Raw genomic sequence first — 10,398 nt, 5'->3', positions numbered from 1 at the left:
CAACAGGCGTTACAGACAGAGAATGAAAAAGATACTTCATACTTTCACTCTGCATTATTTTCAAAAGTCTGTTGTGCAGATTCGCTTTTTTATTTTACATTCTTTTGTCTTGTCAGATTAACTTTTGAAACGACTTTAAAGGACATGAAAAATGAGCATTCTATAGTTCTGATGCTTGCTGGAAGGTGACACATTTATTTACACAGTATGGCCTTTATCGGAATGAAAAAAAGTCTCTCTGCAAAAACAAAACGCTAGAGACGAGCCAACCTAGATTTGATGAAGAGTCAGACAGAAAATATAATGATGGAATTCAGTCGAAACAACACAACGAAGCACAAGAAAACAAAACAAAGCACAAAGTAAAATAGCACACCATGCAGCCTGGCCCATCTACCCTCGCTCAATTTGCACAGCATGACCATTTTAAAACAAGAGCGATGGAGCAAGGAAATAAAAACACAATAAATGTTTGACGAGGGCCATTTTAAACATCCTGCAGGTTTGGAATAAACCGAAATGTAAGCATTCAAAAACAAGCCACCTTTAGTTCATTAGCATGTGTGAGTGTGAACATGCATTTTGCAAAGCACTCGTTTGTCTGTTTAAACCTTGAGAATGAGATTTGCATCGAGGAGATCAGTTAGCGCAGGGCGGCCTCTGAAATTCAGCCGATTTGTCTCAATTTGCCCATCAAAGTCCTTTGAGCATCATTGTGATCCCATTAGCAGACGTCTCTTGGCGAAGATGACTTCATTGAGCCACAGAGTGGGGGGGATCTGACAGCTCGGCGAGGGAGTGGGGGGGCTCAGAGTTTGAATAGCGATGGGGGTGGGGAGGGTGAGAATGGAAAGATGGAAGGAAGGTATAACAGAGGAGTGTGTAAAAGACACCTGAATTGAGAGTAATGAATCCAGAGAGGGGCACAGACATCTCTTTCATCTTCTGGCAGACTTGAACTGCTCTTTCATCATCATCATCTGAAAAATGTGCATGCTCATAGCAGAGACGCATTTACCTGCAGGGAGGAAAGACACATTTCACTTTCAAAGAATATCCTCTTCTCACTTTCCCCTCTTGGTATTGCTTTTCAGGTCCTGCCGTGTTTGGAAGCAGAGCGAGGAGTCATTAAACACACGAAACACACCCACCGCGAGGAACACAGGCAGGTGACAATTATTTACCCTGAAATTAGCCTTGTTATGGCGCCTGATGAATGTGTGTGGAAATTAAGAGTGAAAGCTCAGAGTGGCAGCCTCACAATGCAGCATAACAAGAGCACGGGAGTGTTTGGAGCATTCCTCATCAGGCTGACAGAAGGCAACGTGAGGAGCTACAGTTTCTTGTTTGTTTTGAAAGCTGAGTTCATTGGAGGGGAAGGCTGGGCAGTTTTCTTCTTGCAGTATGATTTCTTTTGGACTGTTGTCACTGTTCAAGTCACACCACATCAAGTCAGTTGTTTTCCTGTTAGCCATGCTAGCAGCGTGGCTGTAGGGACGGCACTGTGATTCTGTTGTTGGTGCACCGCTTTGGCTAGAGTGGAAATATCTCAACAACTGTTGGATGCGTTCCCCTGAGGAACAATTGCCCTGTTTTTATGCAAATCTACCGGCCAATCAACTTTGGTTAACCCCTGACATTTCACCAAACACAATAAGCATGTATCCTCTGAAACATCTCTGCATTCTCTCCATGGATTAGATTGCATCCTTTGGTTTCATGTAGTGAGACTTAAGCCTGCCAAGAAATAAACTGCTACACTACACTCTCAATTATATTTAGAAAGAAACTTATATTTTCCCTGAAAGATACAACTGCGAAATATTATGAAAGCCTTCGGAAGAAGCTGCAACTGGAAACAAGCGGGAGGAAAGAGACCAAGACTCACATCCCACATAATAAAATTTTAGGCTTGAGCTTTACTTTAACTCATTGTTTAGGCTCCAAACTGTTAGGAAAATAGCATGCTGTGCATTAAATACAGTCTTTAACAAAATGCCTGAAACTTTTCTTCCCTCATTCAACATGGGAGAGAGCATAAAGCAACTGTTGCCTGTTATCAGTCAAAGCTTTATGGGAGAGCGGAAAAGAGAACTGTTAAAAAACAAAAGAAAAAGCACTTATTAAATATGAATGCCAGTTGGGGTGTGTAGGAGGCTTAGAAGTCAATGGGAAGAAGTTTCTTTGGCCTGATGAGACCAGCTTTTTGGCCATCATACTAGACACCAAACAGTGCATATCAATACCACTGTGAAGCATGGTGGAGGCAGCATTATGATGTGTGGCTGCTTCTTAGGAGGTCCTGGAAGACTTTTAAAGTTAGAGGGTAAAATAAATGCAGTACAGTATAGCAAAATCCTGGATGACAGCCTGATGCAGTCTGCAAGAGAACTGTGAATTGGGAGAAGTGTTGTTTTCCAGCAAGACAACGACCCAAAGCATGCAGCCAAAGTTTAAAGACAACAAAATGAATGCTCTAGAGTCGCCAAGTCAGAGCCCAGACCTCAATCCAATAGAGAATTTGTGGTTTGACTTGAAAAGGGTTGTTTGCTCACAATCGTCGTGCAACCTGACAGAGCTTGGGCAGTTTCATAATAAAGAACGAGGAAAAATTGCAGTGTCCAGATGTGCAAGGTTAATTGAGACCTATCCACACAGGCTCAGTGCTGTAATTGTGGTCAAAGGTGCGTCTACGAAATACTGAACTGGAGGCAGGGAATATTTATGCAATTGTTTAATTTACCTCATAAATTTTTGTAAATTCTTGTTAAAAAAAAAAGCCAAATTAAAATAGCCGTGATTCAATGTAGAATAGCAACACAAGCGGGATGCTTTTATTCGCACTGTATATTTCGCCTTTTCCAGATTACTGGCTTCTGCAGCTTTAAATCTAAAAATAATGGTCCCATATGACACATGAAGGCCAGTCTCCTGGGTGAAAGTGCCGTGTTACACTTACTCCACCACCACCCCTCCACTCTCCTAATACAGACTTTGTGGCTCTGAAAGTGGAAACGTTTCCCTGTTGCATCATACTGTTACCTTCCCGGGAGGAAATGTGCTTCTTTCAGAACGTAAATGAGAATGCAGTTTAACTGTATAGGAATGTAATTTTGTGGAGAATAGGTTGGAGATCGACATGTGCGGGTTTTATATGCCATGAAATTAGACATGAGGCTGAACTGTAGCAACATTAGAGTTCATCCAGCTTCATCAGATCCAATTGTTGTTGGTTCAAGACCTTTTGTTTCGAACCAAATTCTTGCATCGCTTCAGCCTCAGCTATGCTTGGAGTTTAAGACTAATTAGCAAATGCTGGCATACTAACAAGCTGCAGATGCACAACAAAGCAATTTTTCTCTTGCAGGACCATTTGTGTTTATTTTCCCCAAAGAGCAAAATGTACCAACAGTCCGGGTTAAGCAACCTAGCGTTGTACTCATTGACTATGTGTACGTGGTATTGTGCCTTAATGGCAGAACTCATTAGAAGCTCCAGTGCTTTGTGTTATTTTCCCCCAGTCGCTTTCATTTTGCACCTCTTATTGGCTCTGTATGTTCACGAAACAGATAAAAGCGTGGGATAACTCAAGTTGAAAAACATTTTCAACTCCCATCAGATTCTTTTTTTGTTCCAACTTCTGTCCATACGTTAACTTTATACAGTATGTAATTGCAGAGTGTGTAATATTACCCTCGCCTGAGCACAACTTGAAGCTAGAAGCCGAGACGTGAACATGTAAATGAACATCCATTATATTCAAGCCTTTGCCAAGCGGGTTCACTGGGTGCTAATTAAGTCAGTGGTAGGTAAATGTATCTGCATATTGCAGTGCACCACAGTTTTAAATCTGGCTACTGCGTCCATAGAAAGGGATGCATTTTATCAACCAGCGATGAGTTATTTGCCTGAGCTGAAGAGTGGCGATGGAGACGAAGGAAGCAACTTTTGGCAGAGCCTGTGGTGGAAAAACCAAGAAGGAGTCCGAAAAAGTTTGTGATGCTCCAGATAAAAAAGAAACTCAGTGCTCAGAGGAGGGATTACAGTTCAAAAGAAAAACCAAGGCCTTCGTAATAAGAACGTGTTAACAGAGTTTGTGTACTTACATTCACTGTCAAAAGGGAAGGTAAATGTTGCACACTTAGGCATGAACGTCAGCATTTATCTCAGCAGGTAAGTCCCACACAGCTGCAGGTGACTGTTGAACCTTGTTTTGCAGCGAGTGCTAAGCCGCAAAGTGCTTCTCAGGTGATTTGAACCACTTTTGTCAGTGTGTGAGTGTGTGTGTGTTGGTGAGTCACTGTGCTGCTGAACTAAAGCTCAGTGGCCTTACTCGGTCTACATCGAAGGACACGGAGAGCTCGGACCGCCCGGCTGGATTCACCGTGACCCAGTTAAGCTGCTGCTGCTCAGACAACATGGCTTCGCTTTCTTAAATTCGTCCTTAATTGAAGAGACAGCTTAGTGAGGAGAGCTACAACAACTTTCAAAGGGCATTTAGGTAGGTGGTCTATTTTCACTTGAGGTGAACTTAGTCATCGACTTAGTCATCGAGCAGTACGACTTCACGCCGTTTCCCCCTCTGCTCTGAGAGCGCCGGGGCTCAGACTGGAATTACCGCAACAATCATTACCACACTGGCAGAAATATAAATCTAATCTCAGCCATCGACAATCTCCATCTTGATCTGCTTATTTATTCCGCTGGTGAATTGCGTCGGGGAGATGAATTGCGTGTGATTGTGGGACATAATTATTACATCCAGCCGAGGTTTTCCAAGCTGCCTGTGAATATGCCAGTTTCCCCTCAATAATTGGCCGCAGGATTCCCGGCTGTGAGATTGCCGTTTGTCCGGTTATGGCAGCTTCTGCTTTCCATCAGTCCCCGCAGGCTGAAAGTGCTGATTCCGAGTGCTTTTATAAGAGAACTTATTCTGTCTTAATCACAAAACCGGTCTCCAGATGCCTGCTTTTTTTTTTTTTCTTTGCACGAGTCAGCCTCAGTTTGATTAATGTGATCTGGGAGTGCTGCTGGAAGTGCTGCCGTGCTCGGAGGTGTCACCCAACTCCACTGAATAAATGAACAGGACTAATTGTTTGTTTTTGATTTGAAATATTAATAACGTTGGATGTATGAGGCAGTCAGCTCAAGTCACCGTTTGGGACGAATGTGCGGTGCAGCTTCATGTCACCATTAACAGAAACAGCTGCCCTGGCATTAGGACGCATTCATGTTGATTCCACATTAGTTGGACTTTGATGTAATTATTCCCTTAAGAAAGAGAAAGCGTGTCTATTTATAATTAAAGCATCTTACATAATATTTTTGTGAAGTTTTGGGGGGTAAACATTTGTAGGGGAAACTGCTGGAGATCTTGGCGAAGATACTAGCTTCTGTTAATGAGATGATGAAACATTCTCTCACAGCTTACCTCACATTGCACACGTTCTTCACTTAACTGTACGTCATTCACACGGAAAAACAAAGAGTCATACTTACATGGCCACGGGGACCTTGGACGCATGTGAAAGTGGCCTTGATGATTATTATTAAGTGTGATTGCACTTCAAGGATGCTCAAGTTCCAAGCTGACAAGTATTCCCGAGCCGCTGATTAATGGACTATTACACAGTATGTTCTGCACTGGAGCCACTTAGAGGAAACATCAGGGTTTCAGCGGGATAATGAGTACAGAGAGCACACCGCGTTTGCGTGCGAGCCCTGGAAATCCAAACCGAGAGGTTGTGTTCGAATGTTGCAGTTTGGAGCTCCGGTGGGCCTCATCGGGATTTTTCCTCTCTGCCTCTCTAATGCTGCCAGTTTTAAGAGGATGACGCTGAATCAGGAGACTAAATCCCAACTCCCTGGTGGCACAAACCCCAGGCAAAGTTTTGTTTACGCTGTGCTTTATCAGTGATCTGGGAAGCATTGTAAATCCTTTGCATCTCCTCTTTCATCTCCATACGGCACCTTGATCCTCACTGCGTCATTAGTGCTGCGGCAATAATGAGAGATTGGGGTGAAGAATTGCAACCTTCATGATGCGTTGCTTTGTACTGTGTGTCTGAATGTGTGTGTGTGTGTGTGTGTGTGTGTGTGGAGAGCAAGCCCTACTCATTATAAAGAGACTCTATGTAAATCCAAAAAGCCTCTGTTGTTGTTAATCTTGGTAAGGGAAGCGACTCTCAACATTTTATTGTGCAGCATACAGCTCTCAAAATAAGATGATAATGTTGATTATGGCTGATAGTGGGAGAGCAAATTGCCAGGCCTGAAATATTCTGCGCAGTCTCATCCGTAACTTCATTTCATTTTATCGCACAACGGACAATCTTCCGGAGTAGCAACACAAACCAATACATCGGTTTGCAGATATAAAGGTGGGATGCTCTCCATTTTAATATGCAACAGCCATTATTGTTGCATCTTTTGCTGCTTTTTATGCAATTTTCAATTTGCGAAAATTTGAATTGACACATTATTTTGTTGACTTTCTTTCTGTTTGGCCAAAGCCAGTCACTGTTTTTGGAAGCTTAGTCCTAATTTAAGTACTCCATGTATCTCACAGTTTCCTCTAATGTTAAGTACTATGGTTGTCACCCTGCCTCGGTGGGAGAACTTCATCGTTCCATCAGTTCTCGGCCATTTCGTGTTATTTTTAGTGTCAGTAGATGGTCTGCAGTTTATGCTGATTGAAACGATTTTCCGCCCTGTCAAAAAGTGAGATCCTGCAAGAAGCACTTTATATTTGCTACTATTGACGTAAAAATAGGCGCATTTCACAGATGCATTACTGACGGCGTCATTTCAGTCTAATAAAGTCAGTACTGCATTACAAAGCTGCCAGTCAAGCTCTAAAAACAAAGCCCAAGAAAAACTTCATGCGCCGTGGCACCATATTCAAACAGTGGCGTGTCAGATCTCATTTGGTTTGCAAGTGTCATATTACTCTGCTGGATTGGCTCCACATTATTTGATGTCTTATCATTATTCCTGTCGACATTAGGCCCCTTATTACTGCTGGCAGAACATAGCCCCACTCTTAATTTTCTAAATTAACATGTCCTTATGCTAATTGAATGGGGTTTTAATAGCTCTCTGTAGACAGCATTTAGAGGGAAAGGAAGAAAAGCTATATGAATGCCTCCATCGCCCACCCACTTCTCCTGCAGACAAAAGGGATTCTTATTAAACACTAATGGTACCTTTGGACATCAGATTAGGACACAAAGCAAACAAAGAGAGTCACTAAAGCAGGCGGTTTGCAGGTACAAAGCCCCGAAAGAAAGTGCTTTGTTTTTGGGATGTAAAATACAAATGAGAAACGTGATCGTAAACTGAAATACGGTTATCAATAACCAGCTTTCCTGCTCCTCTTTGTGTTCTGTTTATCATAAAATATCCTAAAAGGAATTGATGCTCTCCAGTTAGCTTCCAAGGAAGGTCTCCCTCTTGGCTTCTAAAGCAAGCTGTCTGGGCTGTTCTTGACGTATCGTCAGCTATTATTCCTGATGCGTCCCGTGGGGTTGTCCTCTCCATAAACTCTTTCCCTTCACTGAGCCCCTGCCTCCCATCACCAGAATGCTTGTTAAACAGACACACACATTAGTCTAACTCATGTTTCCTCCGAGGCCCACAAGTCTGCCAACCCGGAGCTCCTGCTTATCAGTCAGCCTCTGCCCCCCTGCATGTGAGCATAGCTGCTTGCACACATTTATACCCCTGCCCTGCCCTCAGATAAAACCTCTCAAAGTAAGAGTGTGCACTTTCTTTATCCCGGCATCCTGCCTCGTAATCGCTTTTGTGTGTTTGGTTTGAACTGTTGAAGATATGACTCAGAATCCATTTGCAGTGGAGGACATATGGAAATTCTCCACTTGAATGAAAACACGAATATCCTGATAAAGGAGGAGTCTTGGAAATACATATATATATATTCTGATATGTGGTTTAACTTTATTATTGCAACATATATTCCAAGTTATCAACGCCAAGAGGAATGCTGTCTTTGATGCATAAATCCACACGTGGAGTTTGGAGTCAATAGCTTCAATGTATCTGCATTAGACACTAATGTTGAGGTCAAACACATCAAAACTGCTCCAAAGTATCACATAATAATAATAAAAAAAAACTTACCCCAGGGAAACAGCCAGCAAAGCCAAATCAAAACATCAGTGTGAAGAACTAAATCTGCAGCACTAGCAGACAGGATGTGTTGATCTGGGTCTGTGCGAGTCAGTGCAGTGTAGCATCCTGTTTCCCTGAACTGGAGAAGCATCAATTTTGTGCATGAGCACAAACAGCAGGCTCCTCGTGGACACCAGAAACAGGCCATTAGACGAGTATTAGCATGAAAATAAACAGATCAACCCCCCCTCACTGTTCTAATCTAATCTTTGGTAAGCTAACTTCATGATTTCCTCGTTATGGATTCAGTTTTTAGCCACATCCTGGTCATGAATTTAAAATCTGCTCTTGTTGTTTGTTGGCTGGTCACTGCTCCTGACAGCTAGTCCGCTGGGTACCTGCAAACCATGCTGTGAAAAGCACATTTCTGAAACTTACTTTTTCAGAAATTGTTGAAATTGGATATTCACCAATCACAGATCATGCAAGCTGGTATACCTGCAGTGTCTCCCCCACCCGGCATTAAGAGTAATTGCCCAGAATCCAAAACCTGCAGTGTGAATTTTGAGTTTCTTTTTAAATTGAAGCATCCACATTTTTCTGTCCCATATTTTTCTACCACATCACCAGCTGCTGTTGTCTCTGTCGCTATGGCTGTTCCCCTCTTCAGCTCTGGGAGCAAACCGATCTAGTTAGTATACTTCTGCTGGTGCAGAAAAGCACTAACAGAAACCACATTCAAAACTCCTGTATACTGCGATAATACAAGATCTCACAGGCTTAATCAGTATCATTTGGAGTCATTCAGAAAGAGTTGGAATGTAATGGATGTTCATTTATATGTAAAAGTCCCACACTCCAGTTTGAAGTACTTTATCTCGGAGCCAAAATAACAGGCGAGAGAAATTAAAATTTAGCAGGTCTGCATACCACAGATGATTAAATTGCAAAAAATGCCCTTTTTTTTTGGCAAATCCAACCCACATGGTGTACTTCCACTTCACAGCAGTGTTTTGTTACATTAAAAGGCAAAATGTTAAAGGCGTAGCAGTGTTAGATGAGAACATGAATACAGATTTCATATTGGTTTGCTAAATGTTAAGTTACAACCAGGATCCAGTTAGTTTAGAGGAGCACAAACATTAGAAAAACGGGGAAGCTTTTTTTCTGGCTGCATACTGTGCTGTTTAAATCTGCAGACTGAGAGTAAGCCAAACTAGTTCAGTAATTATATCTTGCTTAATTATTAGCTACAAAGCATAGAGTTTAAATACATGTTAGCTTCACTTACTTTTACTTTTAGTGCAGCCTGTTTCATGCAGTTTGCATACAAATGGGACAGGCTACTTCGTTACAATATTGAGCCTTAGGTTTTACTGTATGGATCAAATATTCATTACAGTCTATAGTGCGATACGAGGTTCATCTGTCTGCGTGTTCTCAGCAGCTCAAGCTTGTTTATACTTGCATTAGACTCCATGATGCATTGTTAGCAGAAGAGCAGCAGTAGTAGTACATCTTGGTATTTTTTTAGCAGTCTGCATTTGATATACTGTATTCTGTACCTGGACAAATCAAATCTTTTCCTGCATACTATATAGCATTGTAGAATTGCTGCTTTAGTTTCGTATTTATGGTACTGACATTTAGAGTGGTATCGACCTTCTCTTCTAACTCTCGAAACAAAACGGATAAGTATATTTCTAGAAATGGCTGTTATTATTATGTCTGTACTTTTCTTTTAATGGATGCATAAAGCCTATTCATTATCCCAGGTTCTGACCCTTTTCTTCTTCTCTTCACTTAATCCTTGAGTTTTTTGTTTTTTTTTTTCCCCTGAAGATTTTGAAAGGTTTTTTCAAAAGCTTTGGGGCTAAGCACTGGGCTAAACGGTTAATTCAAGCTTCCTACGTTTTTTCCTCTGTAATTGTTTCCTATTGGAAAATGCTATTTGTCCATTTTCATCCAGTTTAATCAGATAAACACAGCTGCTCTCAAAGTGCACGAGTCCGAAGGATAATGCCTCTTGAATCAAATAGGACCATAAATAGGAAAAGGTGTGCATCATCAACTGCAAACCTACTTCTGTTCTCTTTTTTCTTTCTTTCTTTCTTTCTTTCTTTCTTTCTTTCTTTCTTCCTTTCTTCCTTTCTTCCTTCCTTCCTTTCCTTCCTTCCTTCCTTCCTTCCTTCCTTCCTTCCTTCCTTCCTTCCTTCCTTCCTTCCTTCCTTCCTTCCTTCCTTTCCTTCCTTCCTTCCTTCCTGTCGG

This window comes from Acanthochromis polyacanthus, chromosome 9 (genome assembly GCF_021347895.1).
Source record: "Acanthochromis polyacanthus isolate Apoly-LR-REF ecotype Palm Island chromosome 9, KAUST_Apoly_ChrSc, whole genome shotgun sequence".
NCBI classification, from domain to species: Eukaryota; Metazoa; Chordata; class Actinopteri; family Pomacentridae; genus Acanthochromis; species Acanthochromis polyacanthus.
Note: the sequence above shows the minus strand (reverse complement) of the source record.